The following is a 20,449-nucleotide window of genomic DNA, read 5'->3' on the forward strand; positions in this document are numbered from 1 at the left end:
GGTCGACCCCTTCAAAAGGATGTGGCCGGCCATTGCTTGGTTACCAAGCAATGGTCCGACCCCCTTCTTGGACACCAAGAAGAGTCTTACATTTGGATGGACTTGAGGCTATAATGAGGCTACGACAGGGACTTAGAGGAGAAATTGGTTTTAGCCTTCCGATGAGCTTGAGTATCCCGTGTTCGCCCCGAACACACAACTCAAGTTCATCGATAATAACTCATTCCACCAGAGAGTTATTACCGCACTACCGCACCAATCTCAAATTACATTATGGGCTCCTTCTTATCTTGAGTGTGTTAGTCTCCCTGTGTTTAAGATTATGAATGTCCACTAATTAAGTAAGTTACAGACAACTCACTTAATTAATATCTAGCTCCAAGAGTAGTACCACTCAACTTTATTGTCATGTTGGACTAGGTCCACCTGCATGGTTTAACATGACAATACTTATGAGCTCCTCTTGGGGACATTCTCAACCTAGATAACTAGGACACAGATTCCTTCTATAATCAACAACACACACTATAAGTAATATCATTTCCCAACTTATCGGGCATATTGATTTATCAAGCTAAACCTCACCCTTTGATAAATCAAAGAAATAAATATTAAATATATGTGTTTGTTATTATATTAGGATTAAGAGCACACACTTCCATAATAACTAAGGTTTAGTTCTTTTACTAAGTCAGTACAAAAAGAACATACCTAAATAATCCTACTCAATACACTTAAAGTGTATTAGTGTAATTTATTAGTCAAGATAAACTAATAGTTAATTACACTACGACTATACTGATAGTTTGTTCCTTTCTATCTTAGTCGCGAGCAACTGTTTATAATTTATAGTGAACCGACAACATGATCTTCTGAGTGTGACACCACATTCCATGTTGTCTACTATATAAATTAATTGAACAATTATATTTAATAAATAAATACAGATATTGATCAATGTGATTCTTTTATTTTAACAAATAAATGTTTACAAAAGCTAGGCTTTTAGTATATACTCCAACAAAACTTGGATTACAAACGATGCTTAACATTATTAATCCAAGTTGCTCTCCAGAAGTTAAACTTGGATTAGAAACGATACTTAACATTTTTACTCCAAGTTTAACCGATGTGATCTTCCTAAGTTAAACCATATTACAGAAGTTGATTAAATATCTATTTCAATGATTGACTTCCAGGTTAAACATGGCGAGACACTAGGCCTTCTTGGTTATGGGATCATCCATCACTTCCTAGACAAAGCTTTTTAAAGAAATTGGATATTTAACCTCTTACATTAACCTTAGGTTTAACTACAGAGACCACAATAGAAACACAAGATTGAAACACAAAATTGAAATACAAAATCGATAGCACGAAATCAAAACATAAAATCGCTAGCCTCTTGTGTTGGTGTTTCAGAATCCATGCAAAGAAAACTAACTAATTAATTCGAAGCGGAAACCATTAATTAGTTATACTTTTTTTTGTAGCTAAAGACCTCTTGATCTTCTGTTGTATTCCTCTCCTCCTCTTGGACGTTGTGTGGGCAACGATCTACCAAGATGAAATCCACCCAACCACTTCTTCTTTTCCAAGACTCTCGAGCCACCAAGGGATGCCAAAATAGGAAACTCCTCTTCTTCTTCCCCTCCAAGCAACCGGCCACCTAGGTACTTCTTGTCTTCTCCTTATTCTTCTTCAAGCTCTGGCCTTAGAAGGAAGAAAAGGAGGAAGAAGGGAATATAGATGTCGCCGACCTTAAGGGAAGAGAGAAGGAGAGGGTCGACCACAAGCAAGGAGAAGAGGAGAATAATAATACGTGTTCCACCATAAGACATCACCTCCTCTTCTTTTATAATCCTTGCTCATGGCTAAAAAGAAAAATTTTAAACATAATTAAAACTTTCTTATTTGTGGTCTCCCTTTAAAAAAGGAAATTTTAACAACAATTAAAATCTCTCTTTTCTAAATTTCCTATTGTACATGACAATAAAGGAAAGTTTTAAAATTAATCTCTCTCTTTTAAATCATGTAGACATCTATGAAAAAAGAAAGATTAAAATTAAAACTTCTCTTTTAAATCATAGTTACCAAAAAGAAAAGTTTTATCAAAAATTAAAATCTCTCTTTTAAGGAAAGATTTTAAAATTTAGAACTATCTTTTAAAACCATGTGGATGACTATAAAAGGAAAGATTAAAATCTCTCTTTTAAATTCCCTTAGTAGATGACTATAAAATGAAAAATTTTAAACAAAATTAAAAATTTTCTTTTAACCATTGTAGATAACTACAAAAAGGAAAGATTTTATCAAAAAATAAAATCTCTCTTTTAACAATTATAGATAACTACAAATAAGGAAATATTTTAACAAAATTTCGTTTTTAATCAAAAACTTCCTTTTCCTTTTACTTTGGGCGACCCCATGCTTGGTCACCAAGCATAGCTTGGCCGACCCCTACTTGGACTCCATGAAGGACTTGGTCGGCCACATCTTGGACACCAAGATGTGCTTGACCAGCCGCAACATGGACTAGAAGATGGGCTTAGGGTGGATACAAGGCTTTATAGAGGTTACAACAGGGACTAAGAGGAGAAATTGATTTTGGTCTCCCAATGAGCTTGAGCTTCCTGTGTTCGCCCCGAACACCCAACTCAAGTTCATCAATAATAACTCATACCACTAAAGAATTATTATTAAACTATCGCACTAATCCCAAATTACATTATGGGCTCATTCTTATCATGAGTGCGTTAGTCTCCCTACGTTTAAGATATCGAATTCCCACTAATTAAATGTGTTAATGACAACTCATTTAATTAATATCTAGCTCCAAGAGTAGTACCACTCAACTTCATTGTCATGCCGGATTAAGTCCACTTGCAGGGTTTACATGACAATCCTTATGAGCTCCTCAAGGGGACATCATCAACCTAAATTACTAGGACACAGTTTCCTTCTATAATCAACAACACACCATATAAATAATATCATTTCTCAACTTATCGGACATGTTGATTTAACGAACTAAATCTCATCCATTGATAAATTAAAAAAATAAATACTAAGTATATGTGTTTGTTATTATATCGGGATTAAGAGTACGCGCATCCATAATAACAGAGGTTTTGTTCTTTTATGTAATCAGTATAAAAAGAAACAACCTCAAATGGTCCTTCTCAATACACACATAGTGTACTAGTATAATTTTATAGTTAAGATAAACTAATACCAAATTACACTACAACTATTCCAATGATTTGCCCCATTCCATCTTGGTTGTGAGCTACTATTTATAATTTATAAGGAACTGATAACATGATCTTCTGTGTGGCACCACACACCATGTTATCTACAATATAAATTAAATGGACAACTACATCTAACATAAATGTAGACATTTGACCAATGTGATTCTTATTTTAAAATAAATGTTTACAAAAAACTAGGCTTTTAGTATACATCCTAACAGGACGAACCCTTAATCCTTCGATGGATTAGTCCCCGGTAATTTCCGGCTAGATGTGCTCCTTCCCGGTGGAGCATAACCTCTCACAAGGAACTCTTCTTCTTTACAAGATTGAGAATAAGCTTTGGAAGAAGAGTGTAGGCTTTGGGAGCTTTGGGCAAGAACTTAGGAGTTACTTAATGAGCATCAGTAATCTCCTTCATGCCCCAAAGCTCCCCTTAAATAAGAGGAGAGAGTTGAACACAAGGTCAACTCATCTCAACACCAGTCGACTGGTCCATACACCAGTCGACTGGTGTAGTCGTTGGGCACAGCCAACTGCTCTTCGCAGAATCTGGGATTCTGCCAACGGCCGCCAACGGCCGCCAAAGGCCTTGTACCAATCAACTAGTGTTAACACCAGTCGACTGGTCGCTGTTAGCTAAGCGAATAGAGAGCTTCTATTCATTGGACCAGTCGACTGGTTCCAATTACACACTCACACTCATCCTCCTCTGAGTCGCCCTTTGAAGCCCTTCTTTCTTGGCCTTCGTCCCTCAGATGCACACAGGTTCATGGCTCCTCTCCATACATCCTTTCCGTTGCCTTGAAGTCCGCTTCCCTCGACTCCACTCCGTTGCTTCTCGTCCGATGGTCCCTCGAATGCCTTCCACATTATCCTTCATCGTCTCAAAGACCCGAGCCCTAGGATGAGCTTCCTGAGCTTGACTACACCAAGCTTCTCATGTGTGTTTCACCTATTCCTGCATGACTCAATCACACATATCAAACCAATATAAAAGGCTAACTTAAACCCTTTGACATATATCAAAACCATGATTGTACCAATCATGTAGGATCAAAAAGAATTTAGATATCTCCATAATGGTATGATATTGTCCACTTTAGGCCTAAGTCCTCATTGTTTTGCTCTTGGGCTCTCCCCAAAAGGCCTCAAGCCAATGGAGATATCTTTCTCTTATAAACCCATGATCTTTTCCATGTGTTTTCAATGTGGGACTATGTTTGTAACCTTGCAACCCCAACAATCCCCCCCTCAAACAAAGGACAACGGGCTTTCCACGTCCGATCCTCGACCCACCAGGTCTTCCTGCCCCTCGGTCTACCCGACCTACTAGGACTTCCTTGCCTAGCCGCAACTAGGACTTCCTGCCCCTCGGTCTACCCGACCTACTAGGACTTCCTTGCCTAGCCGCAACTAGGACTTCCTTGCCTAGCCGCAACTAGGACTTCCTGCCCCTCGGTCCACCCGACCTACTAGGACTTCCTTGCCTAGCCGCAACTAGGACTTCCTGCCTGGTGTCTGGTCATCTTGATCCGAACATAGGAGCCCCCACTTTCTTTGTTCGAGGTCAATATTGTACTCACATGGTTCAATCAGACCATAGCTCTTGTGCACAGTCGGTGGTTAAACCTTCTAGCAGTCCAGGCTCTGATACCAATTGTAGGATCAAAAAGAATTTAGATATCTCCACAATGGTATGATATTGTCCACTTTGGGCCTAAGTCCTCATGGTTTTGCTCTTAGGCTCTCCCCAAAAGGCCTCATGCCAATGGAGATATCTTTCTCTTATAAACCCATGATCTTTTCCATGTGTTTTCAATGTGGGACTATGTTTGCAACCTTGCAACCCCAACAAATCAATCCTAGGTCGATTGCATCAACAATCTCCCCTTTTTGATGTGTGACAATATGTTTAAGTTAGACATAAATAATACTTAAAAAATTGAAAGAAAAATGTAAAATTGAAGCATAAGTCCAAGTCCCCCTTAACATATGCTCTAACACTTAATTTTCAAGTTTTGCACAAATAAGGAGAATTAACTTAAACTTTCTCATTTCTCCCTCTTTGACACCATCAAAAAGATTGTACCAAATAATTACACATACATGGTATCAAATTTTAGACTAAGTTAATAAAGACTATAGCTTCTGAAAGTGCTGGAAAGCATGTACTAGTTGACTAGTATCTGATGCAGTCGACTAGTACACTTGCAATTCGAATTTTAACATTCTGAAGCCAACTTTAGAAATGCATAAAATTTTTTAGAAAATTTAAAAAATCATGAAATTTTGAAAACATATTTATTTTAAGATCCTCTATTAAGGAAATATATTTTTATGAAAATTCAAAGTATTTTTAAAGTTTTGATAAAAATTCAAAAATATTGAAAACCACTCAAGTTTGTATCAATTTGAAACTTTGTTTGTATTCATATGTTGCAAAATAAGTGTACCACTATAAATAAAACATAGAGTGTTTTCAAAATATTTAAAATGTCCAACTATGATCTATGGATAAGATGTCCATTAATTAAATATTTGCTTTCCCCATAGTTGGTCTATGATCACTATTTTGGCACATTTCATGATTCAACAATATGCTATTAGCACAAGTGAATTATGAGTATCATCCTATCATCTCACATCCATGCCTAGGATCATAAATCAAGTCATGCTTATAGTTTGTTGTGAGATGTAATGAAAGGTAATGTCTACTTAGCCTTCTTATCATAAAATTATATCAAAGCTAAGTGTTCCCCCTTAAGATCTTAAGTTAACCATTCTTCAAAATTTTAAATATAACTTCAATGCCCCCAGGGCATAACATAGAAGGTGGACACATGATATCTCTGTTGTAATGGCTAGGAGTCGATTCTCAAGAACTGACGACCTAGGGTTTACCCCACCATGCATCTGATGACTGTGTACCTGCATGTACCTCTCTCCATATCCATAGGGCTTACACTAGAGGGCCGTTAATGTAGCGGATCTACAATTTTTTAAATATGACTTCAATGGTTGGCTAATCCAAAAATCATCTAACCCTTGAGGATTGACTTTGACATCTAATAGAAATTCTTCCTAATTGGATTAACCAGATACTTCTTGGGAATCCATTTTCTATCTATTATCTTTGTCTTGGGTTGCCCCTAGCAATTAGACAATGATAAGACTTTTCATTATTGGATTCCTTATAATCTAAACCCTTTTTGTTGAAACTTGTCTTTGGATCCCAATGATCATGCTTAGGGTGTTTGAGCCAATTTCAAATTTTTTAAGGGCATTGGTAAGATATTTTACCTTTTCCCTTAATTCCTTATTTTCTTCTTCTAAACATGAATCATTTAAAATAGACGAAGCATACATACTAGAGGAATTATTTAACTTAAAAGACATGGATTCTAATTTTTCTTCTAGCATGCTAATATCATATTTCAAAGATTTATTTTTATTTTTAGTCTTAAACAAATCTTTATTTGTACTTGTAATAATTTTCACTAAAGTTTGAGTGGGTAGATTGTATACCTCACTTATCGAAAAGTTCGAATATGATGTTTGCCCTCCTCCTTCACTTGAGCTCTCTTCTTCTTCTTCACTTAAGCTCTTTCCTTCTTCATTTTCAGATGAGGTGGAGACAATATCATCAATTCTCATTAAAGCAAAATGGAAAACATGGTGTTCTTCTTCCTCCGATGATGATGGATCATCCTATGTTGTCTTAAGATTTTTGACCTTCTTCCCCTTTTCTTTTGTCTTCTTCTTCTCTTCCTTCTTATTTTCTTCTTTTTTCTTTAGGAGAGGACATGTATCCCTCATATATCCTTCTTCTTGGCAATTATAGCAAATGATCCTCTTTGTCCTACTTTTACCCCTTGAACTTCTCCTAGCATGAGATTTGTTAGTTGAAAATTTTTTAAATGCTCTTCTCATTTTTCTTATCATATATGCCTCTTGATCACTATCCATTGAGACACTTGATTCTTCAGAGTCGGATGATAGTGGGAATGAAGATTTCTTCTTCTTTCCCTTTCTCTTGTTTGCCACAAGGGCTACTCCTCTTGATCTATGTGCTCTCCATCCAACCCTTCAACTCTAGTTTCGTGAAGCTCAATTGTTGAGAAGAATTTATTTTGAGTATACTCCTCTAGATCCTTTGAAATATAGAATGAGTCCACTATTGACGTCCAAGTTGTGGTTCTTGGGAAAGCATTTAGGGCTTTCATCATCATGTCTCAATTTGAAAGTATCTCACCTACACTTGTTAATCCATTAATAATTTCCTTAATTCTAGAATGTAAAATTGATATATTTTCTCCTTTCTCAAGCTTGATGTTGTTGAGTTGAGATCAGAGAAGGTCTCTTTTTGCTAACTTTGCTTCCGATGTCCCTTCATGAAGCTCCACTAGCTTTTCCCACAAGTCCTTAGTGCTTGCGTAGTTTCCAATCTTAGTCACCTCTTGTTGGGGAAGAACACTTAGGAGGAATGCATTGCTCTTGAGTTTGCTACATGCTCTTCCCTTTGCTTCTTGTTCCATCTTACTTTCTCAATTAACTCATTGTTTTGATCCTTAGACATCTCAAAACCATTTTATATGATTAGCATTATATCAAAGTCAGTTTCAAAAAATACCTCCATCCTCTTCTTCCACCAAGAGAAATCTCCTTCAAATTTTGGTGGTTGGATGTGTGAGTCGACCATCTTGATGATATTGCTCTTCTTGGCGATTAATCCGTTGAAGGGCATCCTCGCTCTGATACCACTTGTTGACGATTGGATGGCCAACTAGAAGGGGGTTGAATAGATGGTGCCCCCAAATTATTCGCTTCCTACAATATTAGCTTGCGTAAGAGGAATAATAAGAAAATAAAGTAAAGAGAAAATAAGAATGCAAATACTAACACAATCGATGTAATGTGGTTCGGAGATTGCTTACTCCTACTCCACGGCTTGTCCTTGAGGTGGACGAACCCTCAATTCTTCAGTGGATTAGTCCCCGACAATCTCTGGCTGGATGAGCTCCTTCTCGGTGGAGCAAAACCTCTCACAAGGCACTCTTCTTCTTTACAAGATTGAGAATAAGCTTTGGAAGAAGAGTGTAGGCTTTGGGCAATAACTTAGGAGTTATTCAATGAGCATTAGTAACCTCCTTCATGCCCCAAAGCTGCCCTTAAATAAAATGAGAGAGTTGAACACAAGGTCAACTCATCTTGACACTAGTTGACTGATGTAACCGTTGGGTAGAGCCAATGACTCTTCGTAGAATTCGGGATTCTACAAACGATCGCCAACGACCTTGTACTAGTCAACTGATGTTAACACCAGTCGACTAGTCACTGTTGGTTGAGTGAACAGAGAGCTTCTGTTCGTTGGACTAGTCGACTAGTCCATGTCCCAGTTGACTGGCCCATGTCCCAGTTGACTGGCCCATGTCCCAGTCGACTGGTCCCGGTTACACACTTACACTCATCCTCTTCGGAGTCACCCTTTGAAGCCCTTCTTCCTTGGTATTCGTCCCTCAGATGCACACAAGCCCACGACTCCTCTCAATACATCCTTCGTGTTGCCTTGAAGTCCGCTTCCCTAGGCTCCACTTCATTGCTCCTCGTCCGGCGATCCCTCAAATGCTTTACACATCATCCTTTGTTATTTAGAGCCCTAGATCCAATCATTTGATGATTGTTGTATGGACTCATTGTATCATATTCTTATATAAATAAAGGCATTTGTTTTGGTTATTATACTTACTTGTATTGGTGCCAAATAAACTAAGTATAATAGCGTCCTTGAGTAGAAGGTGCTTACCTATATCAATCGATTGGTTGAATCGATAGTGAGATGATATAGGGAACACTACTCTTAATCTTTCCTAGTCGAGTATTAACATTCAGGGACAATGTTAATGCAATAAGACTAGCATGTAGGTCAACTCGATGACTTGATCTCACAAGTTATGGATATAGAGATATCAAGTTGACACATGGGTATGCATTGGAGAATGTATACTGAATGACCCGCCATGAGAAAGTATCATGGATCGTTATATGAGTGTCATATACTTTCTCATGTGGCTATTAGTATGACTACTAGTCCTTGGACCTGAAGTCACCATGGATCCCTACATAAGGAGTTACGTACTTTGGCTTCGTCAAACGTCACCCGTAATTGGATGGACTATAAAGGCGATTACTGGGTATGTAACGAATTATGCAGAGGGATGTGAGTGATGTAGATGAGATCTATCCCTCCTATATGACGGGAGCGACATCAATATTCTTGATAGAGTGAGACCACGAAGTGCATGGCCATGCCCAAATGAGTCAATATGAGATATTGAGCTCATTTGATTGAGTGAGTCTACTTGGAGTTCAAGATTTAGATTGATTAGAGGATGACACGGTCTATGCCTCACATTGATCAATCTAGATGTCTAGGATAGAAGGATAATGCCATATATTATGAGGAGTCACAATTAGTAGTCACAAGGTGATGTTGGATCTCAACATTCTTATAACTTGGGTAGTAATGAAGTGTTGCTAGATACCGCTCATTACTTATCCCTCTAAATTGGTTTAGGAGCATTGCCAACATTATAAGAACCTATAGGGTCACACACAAAGGACAATTAGATGGAGATTAAGTTCATATGATGAACCAAGAGGATTAGATTCATGTGATGAATCAAATTAGATTAAGAGTAATCCTAATTGAACTAATTGAGTTGGACTCAATTTGATTCATGCGTTCAATGAGTCTAATTTAGATTATGACTCATTGAATCAATTTAATTAAATGAATTAGATCCATTATATTAAATTGGCTTGAATTAAATGGTTGGATTTGATCAACCATGGGAGTTATAATGTCAAGTTTGACTTTACTTGAGAGGAAGAGGAAGAGTCAAGTTTGACTTGACTATATGCCACCTCATTTGTGAGTTGGCATTAAGTGGCCTAATGATGATATGTCACATCATCATGTTTAGCACATGTGTGTGCCACCTCATAGAGGTTACAAATCTCCTCTTTAATGACTACATTAAATGAGAATGAAGGTTACAACTCCAATAGTGGTCGACCACTTATGGTGAGGAATGAAATTCATTTTTCATTCAAGGCATTCATTCCTCCTTCTTCCTCTCTTCTTGCTCTCCCTGTCCTCCTCCTTGGCCGAACCATCTAAGGTGCTAGCACACCTTTGTTTGGTTTTCTCCACCTAGTTTGTTCGTGTGGATACTTCTAGAGGATCGTATACTTGACGATCTCGAGATCCGGCGAACCGTTGGACGAGCGGGATTGTGAAGGGCATCGCATCGAGGGTAAATTCCTTCTCCTTATAGATCTAGTTTAGAACTAGCATAAGAAACTCATACTCGTAATGTTTTTTGAAAATTTTACTTCGCATGGATCCGGTGGCATGGGAATCGGGGTTTCCGCAACGCGAAAAAATGGTTTTTGCGGCCCGAATTTCCCAACAGTGGTATCAAAGCCACGTTCGAAGTCTTGTATGAGTTTAATTTGTATTTTTAGAAAAATATCAATTCTGTAACTTTCTGTAATTTTATGGTTTTTATGGATATTTATCTCGTAGAAGCGAAGCACAAGTGTTTCGACACTTGTAGGCTTCGACTACCGAGAAGATTTTTCCGAAACGGCAAGGTTTCGCCCCAAAACGTTTTGGGACAGCGGGCTAAGGCACTATAGGATCGCTAAGGAACACTCGCGATGGTTATATCGCGGGTAGGAGTACTGCCCCTGGCCCCGCAAGGGGATTCGTTCCGCGATTGCGCCCGAAAACCTACTAAACGGAACCGCCGGGAATTTTACTCATAAAAATTATAAAAATTGTAGTAAAAATTACAGAAAATTATAGAAAATACATAATTTAGAATTATGTATTATTTTGTGATAGTCATGGCCCAAAAGACCCAAATTGGATTTGAAAAATTGTGTTGTAATTCATATTACGGCCTGCGCGCCGTCATTTGTGTTGTGTGTGTTGTATACTTGATACGCGACCTGTGCGTCGTGCCTCTCATTTTATTCTTGTTGTAAATTAGTTTAGACTTGAATGTAACTCGAGTTTCAAAATTGTAATGTACAAAATTGGAGCGGTGGAAGGTCCACTCGAGACGGAGTTACGAGGAGGGCGCGAGCAACACAAGGTGGTCAAAGGGAAGAGCTTGAGAAGCTGTTGACCCTAGGTTGACCATCCGATCTTCTCATTGGCTTGAGAAGATCGTAGTAGGGTCATGACTAATCACAAATAATATAATTAATTGCTTGTGTGTGTGTATTTGATGCATGCTAGTAAAGTAGTTAATTAGCGCCTTAACGATTAGATTAGATCTAAATTGTGTACAAGATGCACCCTACGATTAGATTAGATTTCAATCGCGTCAACTCTAAAATGCCTACCATGCCGTGATACCTATCACTACCTCGATCACATGTGTTGTTGAATTTGCCAAAGCAGAGCAACACATATTATCTTGGTAGGATACGGAGGGACAATCTTGGTCCCGCCTATCAATGCATAGGTGAGTACAACTCAATTAGATTGAGTAACTAGTTAACTCGGTTGGATCGAGTAAAACTATAGGCATATTTCCAACGGTTGGAATATAGGATATAATCACATTTATATTAATTCTTGGGCGTATTAGCCAAAGCTAACTCAAGTTTTAATATAACTACGGATAATGATCATATAAACAAGAGTTGCATAGAGATGTAATTCGTAATTAGTTACCTACCGATCATACTAAGTCTTCGGCGATTTAGCCAAATCTAACTCAAGGCATAGTATGATGTGGATCTTGTCCCACTTGAATTATAGAATTCAGTGGGAGCATCATTTAGTTAAAGACCTAATTAAATGATTAAAAGAATATGATATTTATTTTCTGTATTTTTCTGTTGTAGATAACCATGACGTCAAACACGAACACCTTCTCTCTGCGTTCTGTCCTTGAGAAGGACAAGCTCAACGGAGCAAATTTCCTGGACTGGTACAAGAATCTGAGAATAGTTCTCACCCAAGAACGTAAACTGTACGTTCTGGAGTAGCCCATTCCGGAGGCTCCTCCTGCCAATGCCACGCGAGCTGACAAAGATGCTTATAAGAAGCATCAAGATGACGCATTAGATGTGTCATGTCTTATGCTCGCGACCATGAACTCTGAGCTTCAGAAGCAACATGAGTTAATGGGTGCTTATGATATGATTGAACATCTTCGTCAACTATATCAAGGACAAGCGCGACACGAGAGATTTGAGATCTCAAGGGCACTATTTCAGTGCAAGATGTCAGATGGGGCTCCCGTAGGCCCATATGTACTCAAAATGATTGGGTACATAAAAAACCTACAGAGGTTGGGATTCCCGCTTGGCCAAGAGCTGGCCACTGACCTGATCTTGCAATCCTTGCCAGATAGCTATAGTCAATTCGTTCTAAACTACAACATGAACGAAATTGACAAGCCACTGCCTGAGCTGCTTAGCATGTTAAGAACTACTGAGCTGAACCTTAAGAAGGTTAAGCCCCACTCTGTTCTGATGGTTCAAAAACATAAGGGCAAGGGCAAGCCCAAAGGCAAAGGAAAGTCCCAAGCCAAGGGCAAAGGCAAGACACTGAAGCCTAAAGGAGGGGTCGCCAAGGATGCTACCTGCTTCCACTGCGGTCAGACCGGACATTGGAAGAGGAACTACAAGGTGTACCTAGAAGATCTTAAGAAGAAGAGGAGTGAGACTTCCACTTCAAGTATATATGTTATAAAAGTCAATGTATCTATTTCTTCATCATGGGTATTAGATACCGGATGTGCTTCTCACATTTGTACTAATGTGCAGGCGCTGAGAAACAGCAGGGCATTGACAAAGGGCGAGGTGGACCTATGCGTAGGCAATGGAGCATGGGTTGCTGCTGTTGCTGTAGGGACTTATTTTCTATCTCTGCCCTCTGGACTTGTACTAGAGTTGGATTATTGTTGTTATGTGTCTGCTTTAACTAAGAACATAATTTCAGTTTCTTGTTTGGACAAGAAAGGTTTCTCTTTTATAATAAAGGACAAATTGTTCTGTTTATTTAAAAGATATGTTCTATTGTAGTGCACCTTTGATGAACGGACTCTACATTCTAGACCTTGAAAGCCCTATCTATAACATAAATACCAAGAGGTTCAAGTCAAATAACATGAACCAAACCAATCTCTGGCACTGTCGCTTAGGTCATATAAATGACAAGCGCTTATCCCAGCTCCATAAGGATGATTTGCTGGACTCATTTGATTTTGAATCTTATGAGACGTGCGAGTCATGCCTACTAGGCAAGATGACCAAGACTCCCTTTAGTGGGCACAGCGAAAGAGCGACTGATTTGTTAGGACTTATACATAGTGATGTATGTGGCCCTTTCAATGTCACTGCTAGAGGCGGTTATAGGTACTTCATCACATTTACTGATGACTTCAGTAGATATGGTTATGTGTACTTGATGACACATAAGTCTGAATCCTTTGAAAAGTTCAAAGAATTCAAGAATGAAATACAAAACCAGCTTGGCAAGAGTATTAAGATAATTCGATCAGATCGAGGTCGAGAATACCTTAGCCATGAGTTTCGTGACTATCTAGCTGAGTGTAAGATTCTATCCCAACTCACTCCTCCTGGAACACCACAGTGGAATGGTGTATCCGAAAGGAGGAACCGTACTCTATTAGATATGATACGGTCTATGATGAGTCACACAGATCTTCCTACATTTCTTTGGGGCTATGCTCTAGACACGGCAGCTTTTATACTCAACCGAGTTCCATCCAAGGTCATGATAAAGACACCAATAGGATATGGATTGGGAGAGATGTCCAAGTGTCTTTTATGAGGATTTGGGGTTGTGAGACTTACGTACGATGTCAAGTCTCGGACAAACTGGGATCCAAATCCGACAAGTGCTACTTTATTGGATATCCCAAGGAAACTAAGGGATATTACTTCTACATTCCCAGTCAGCACAAGGTAGTTGTGACAAAGATTGGAGTCTTTCTAGAAAGGAACTTTGTTTCTAGAAAGACTAGTGGGAGTACGTTCGATCTTGAAGAAGTTCAAGATGCGGACCATAGCACTGAAGCCTCGATGGAAGTTGAACTGGAACCACAAAGTGTTGTGGATGATGTTGTTCCACAAGGAGTTGAGGAACCACAACCAGTTCAAGTAGACATACCTCTTCGCAGGTATGATAGGGTACGTCGTCAGCCTGAGAGATACTCATTTCTCTTGTCTGACCATGATGACGTTGTGCTCATAGAGGATGAGCCTACCACCTATCAGGAAGCTGTGATGAGACCAGATTCGGAGAAATGGCTAGAGGTCATGAGATCCGAGATGGAATCCATGTACACTAACCAAGTATGGACTTTGGTTGATCCACCTGAAGGGGTAAAACCCATAGGGTGTAAGTGAGTCTTTAAGAGAAAGACTGACATGGATGGACTTATCTACAAGGGTTGCTTGGTACCTAAAGGTTTCAAGCAGATTCATGGTATTGACTATGATGAAACCTTTTCTCCAGTAGCGATGTTTAAGTTCATTCGGATCATGCTTGCTATTGCAGTATACCATGACTATGAGATATGACAGATGGATGTCAAAATCGTGTTTCTGAATGGAAACCTGCTCAAGAATGTGTACATGACACAACCTGAGGGTTTTGAAGATCCACAGTATACTGGCAGAGTATGCAAGCTGCATAGGTCCATTTATGGACTAAAGCAAGCTTCTCGAAGCTGGAATCTTCGATTCAATGATGTAATCAAACAGTTTAGTTTCATCAAGAATGAAGATGAACCTTGTGTCTACAAGAAGGTTGTAGGGGACATAGTTGTCTTCCTCATATTGTATGTGGATGACATACTACTCATTGGGAAAGTCATCCCTTTGCTACAGTCTGTCAAGACTTGGCTAGGGACATGTTTCTCAATGAAGGACTTAGGTGAGGCATCCCGCATTCTAGGGATACAGATCTATAGAGATAGATCTAAGAGATTGCTTGGCCTAAGTTAGAGTACATACATTGACAAGGTACTCCTTCGGTTTGCCATGCAGAACTCCAAGAAGGGATTTCTGTCGATGTCACATGGCGTGAGTCTTTCGAAGACTCAAGGTCCCTCTTCTAGAGAGGAGAGAGACCGCATGGATCAGATTCCTTATGCTTCAGCCATAGGATCTATCATGTAAACCATGTTATGTACTCATCCTGATGTCTCGTATGCTTTGAGCATGACGAGCAGATACCAGTCAGATCCAGGTGAAAGTCACTGGATAGCGGTCAAGAATATTCTTAAGTACTTAAGAAGGACTAAAGAATATTTCTTGATATATGGAGGCGATGACGAGCTAGCTGTAAAGGGTTACAGTGATGTCAGCTTCCAGACCGACCAGGATGATTATCGATCGTAGTCAGGGTTCGTGTTTTGTATAAATGGTGGTGCTGTGAGCTGGAAGAGTTCGAAGTAGGACACAGTCGCTGATTCTACGACAGAGGCCGAGTATATTGCTGCATCAGAAGCAGCAAAGGAGGCGGTTTGGATCCGCAAGTTCATCACTGAACTTGGGGTGGTTCCTAGCATCGCTGACCCTATTGAGCTCTACTGTGACAACAATGGAGCAATTGCGCAAGCTAAGAAACCTCGCTCACACCAGCGGACCAAACACATACTACGACACTTCCATCTCATTCGAGAGATTATCGAGAGAGGAGATGTGAAGATTTGCAGAGTACCCACAGAGGCTAACATCGCAGATCCTTTGACCAAGGCTTTGCACAGAGGAAGCATGATGGTCACACTAGGTCATTGGGGCTTAGAGCCTACACTGATTGACACTAATGCTAGTGGGAGATTGTTAATTAGAGCTCTAGAGCCAATCATTTGATGATTGTTGTATGGATTCATTGTATCATATTCTTATATAAATAAAGGCATTTGTTTTGGTTATTATACTTACTTGTATTGGTGCCAAATAAACTAAGTATAATAGCGTCCTTGAAGAGAAGGTGTTTACCTATATTAATCGATTGGTTGAATCGATAGTAAGATGATATAGGGAACACTACTCTTAATCATTCCTAGTCGAGTATTAACATTCAGGGACAATGTTAATGCAATAAGACTAGCATGTAGGTCAACTCGATGACTTGATCTCACAAGTCATGGATATAGAGATATCAAGTTGACACATGGGTATGCATTAGAGAATGTATACTGAATGACCCGTCATGAGAAAGTATCATGGATCGTTATATGAGTGTCATATACTTTCTCATGTGGCTATTAGTATGACTACTAGTCCTTGGACCTGAAGTCACCATGGATCCCTACATAAGGAGTTACGTACTTTGGCTTCGTCAAACGTCACCCGTAACTGGATGGATTATAAAGGCGATTACTGGGTATGTAACGAATTATGAGAGGGATGTGAGTGATGTAGATGAGATCTATCCCTCCTATATGATGGGAGCGACATCGATATTCTTTATAGAGTGAGACCACGAAGTGCATGGCCATGCCCAAATGAGTCAATATGAGATATTGAGCTCATTTGATTGAGTGAGTCTACTTGGAGTTCAAGATTTAGATTGATTAGAGGATGACACGGTCTATGCCTCACATTGATCAATCTAGATGTCTAGGATAGAAGGATAATGTCATATATTGTGAGGAGTCACAATTAGTAGTCACAAGGTGATGTTGGATCTCAACATTCTTATAACTTGGGTAGTAATGATGTGTTGCTAGATACCGCTCATTACTTATGCTTCTAAATTGGTTTAGGAGCATTGCCAACGTTATAAGAACCTATAGGGTCACACACAAAGGATAATTAGATGGAGATTAAGTTCATATGATGAACCAAGAGGATTAGATTCATGTGATGAGTCAAATTAGATTAAGAGTAATCCTAATTGAACTAATTAAGTTGGACTCAATTTGATTCATGTGTTCAATGAGTCTAATTTAGATTATGACTCATTGAATCAATTTAATTAAATGAATTAGATCCATTATATTAAATTGGCTTGAATCAAATGGTTGGATTTGATCAACCATGGGAGTTATAATGTCAAGTTTGACTTTACTTGAGAGGAAGAGGAAGAGTCAAGTTTGACTTGACTATATGCCACCTCATTTGTGAGTTGGCATTAAGTGGCCTAATGATGATATGCCACATCATCATGTTTAGCACATGTGTGTGTCACCTCATGGAGGTTACAAATCTCCTCTTTAATGGCCACACTAAATGAGAATGGAGGTTACAACTCCAATAGTGGCCGGCCACTTATGGTGAGGAATGGAATTCATTTTTCATTCAAGGCATTCATTCCTCCTTCTTCCTCTCTTCTTGCTCTCCCTCTCCTCCTCCTTGGCCGAACCATCTAAGGTGCTAGCACACCTTTGTTTGGTCTTCTCCACCTAATTTGTTCGTGTGGATATACTTCTAGAGGATCGTACACTTGACGATCTCGAGATCCGGCGAACCGTTGGACGAGCGGGATTGCGAAGGGCATCGTATCGAGGGTAAATTCCTTCTCCTTGTAGATCTAGTTTAGAACTAGCATAAGAAACTCGTACTCGTAATGTTTTTTGAAAATTTTACTTCGCACGGATCCGGTGGCATGAGAATCAGGGTTTCCGCAACGCGAAAAAGTGGTTTTTGCGGCCCGAAATTCCCAACACTTCACCGTCTCAAAGACTCGAGTCCTAGGATGAGCTTACCGAGCTTGACCACACCAAGCTCCTCATGTGCGTTTTATCAATTTCTGCATGACTCAATCACACATATCAAACCAATATGAAAGTCTAACTTAAATCATTTGATACACATATCAAAATCATGATCGTACTGATCAATCCTAGGTCGATTACATCAACAATAGTTACCTATCAAACTAGCTCATACAATGTTGTAGCAGCTAGCTGTCGAAATACTTGCAAGCAGATACTACAACGCTATAGTAGGTAGGTGTCGAAGTAGCTGCTACATTGTTGTAGCAGTTAATATTCCAAGACATACCAAGTAGCTGCTACAACGTTGCAGTAGCTAGCTGTCGAAGTAGCTAGCTGTCGAAGTAGCTGTTACACCGTTGTAGCACTTAACATTCTAAGTAGCTGCTATAACACTGTAAAGTTAGCTGTCGAAGTAGCTGCTACACCGTTATATCAGTTAACATTCCAAATAGCTATTAGACCGTTGTAGCAGTTAACATTCCAAGTAGCTCCTACAATGTTGTAGAAGCTAGTCGTCGAAATAGTTGCTACACCGTTGTAACAGTTAACATTCTAAGTAGATACTAAAATGCTGTAACATCTAGCATTCTAAGCAGCTGCTATAGCATTGTAGCAGTATACGTTCAATAAAGACAATATATATTTTCCCCTATGTTAATTAAATAGATCATTTAGAAACACGCATAAATAGTATATGATCCTATTCGAAAGTCGAGTCGACGGATACTGGGGATGTAGCGCTCTTGTTGACTGTGCGAAAACTCTGAACGAAGCGGACCTACAACTACAACCACGTCAGTGCCAAGCTAGGGAAGGGTCCCCCGACGTTGACCCTCCGACGCTCAAGTCAGTCACTAGCAATGTGGAAGCAGTAAAACGAAGAAATAGAGGAACAGTAGCAATAGTAATGTGTGTGTACCTCCCACAAAGCTTGGACCCCTTTATATAGGACTCCTGTAGCACGTGTGCACACTTCCCAAGATGTGCGCGCTTCTCGAGGCTTCCCCTAAGAAGATATATCAGTAAAGTGTCCCTGATACAATACCTCAACGAGTTGAGCACATCTCTGATGTGACAGTGGAAGCTTTCGTTGTACGATCCTCTGCCTGACCATGCCGTCTGTCGGGGGCATAAGCTCCTAAAGGGATATCGCCAGATCCTCCTTTTGTCTGTTACTGGGCCGAGCGAGTAAGCCGTTCGGTCAACCATCGACCGTCTGGACGATATCGTTCTCGGGCTGAGCGGGATGGTCGCTCGACCAAACCTCCACTGTCCGAGCCCCGCTGTTGTGCCGAGTGGAGCTGTGTCAAAATGTAGTCTACTTGGTCGCGACTCCGCTTTGCTGGTTTCGAGGTTTGATGTAAGTCTGAGCGGGCTGGTCGCTCGGCGTATGCCTCACAGACACATGCTTTTCTGAGTGTCAAAAGTTCGGTACGTGGCCGAGCTATGATGATGTCGAACCAGACATTCTTCATCCAGGTCGGGCAAAACGGGTTGCCCGACTGGCCGGTGATGTAGGAGAGTTAACCACGCCTTGACTTTGACTTCCACGGTGGCCTTGCCCCTCCTTAGGGTGGGTCCCTTATCCCTGCATCAGTATATATTAGGAATAGAGGGAATTATAACTTAAAATGAAATGACTTACCAAGTAGCTGCTACTTTGACAGCTAGCTGTTATACGTTGTAGACATTTAGTTGCTACAAGGTGTAGCAGCTAACCGTCAAAGTAGTTGCTACAACTTGTAGCAGCTAATTGTCTAAGTGGTTGCAAGGTTTGACTTTATACATTGTAGTATAAATCCTTTCTTCTAATATATATTAGGATCATGGCCAGAAATTACAACTTAAAATGAAATACATTATTATTGGTTATGAATTGATGTTTGGGAAGTTTTTTGTAAATTATATAAGTAAAAACTGGTAAGAAAGCAGCTAGAGCTTGTGCATTGTAGGATATATCAGAGCTAAAAAGTATTGTATATAGTTGAAAAACAGATAGTAGAGTGGAAAGATTTACGATCGAGAATGGAGAGGGGTCTAAGCAAACTAGCGTTGGCTATGTGTTCGATGGCAGTTTCTCGAGCTTCCATCCAACTCGAGAATAAGTATGCGACTGTAAGTTATCCAAGTAGCTTGCAATGCCTTTGTTTTTGGTTGCCCAGCAGGAGCACGCTGCGACAGAAGACGACGACAAAGGAAGAGACAAGAGGGAGAGAGAGCACGAGGGAAATTTAGATTTGAGAAAATACCTTCGCTTGTCGTCTTGAATTGAAGGCGGAAGGGGAGAAAAAAAATAAAAAGAATATTTTTTATAAAGATATCTTGTTGGCAACGCCATGTATGTGCGTCGCTCATGACTGCATATATATATATATATATATATGATACAATTTGCTCTTAAAGAGTTTAATT

The sequence above is a fragment of the Zingiber officinale genome, chromosome 1B, assembly GCF_018446385.1.
Source record: "Zingiber officinale cultivar Zhangliang chromosome 1B, Zo_v1.1, whole genome shotgun sequence".
NCBI classification, from domain to species: Eukaryota; Viridiplantae; Streptophyta; class Magnoliopsida; order Zingiberales; family Zingiberaceae; genus Zingiber; species Zingiber officinale.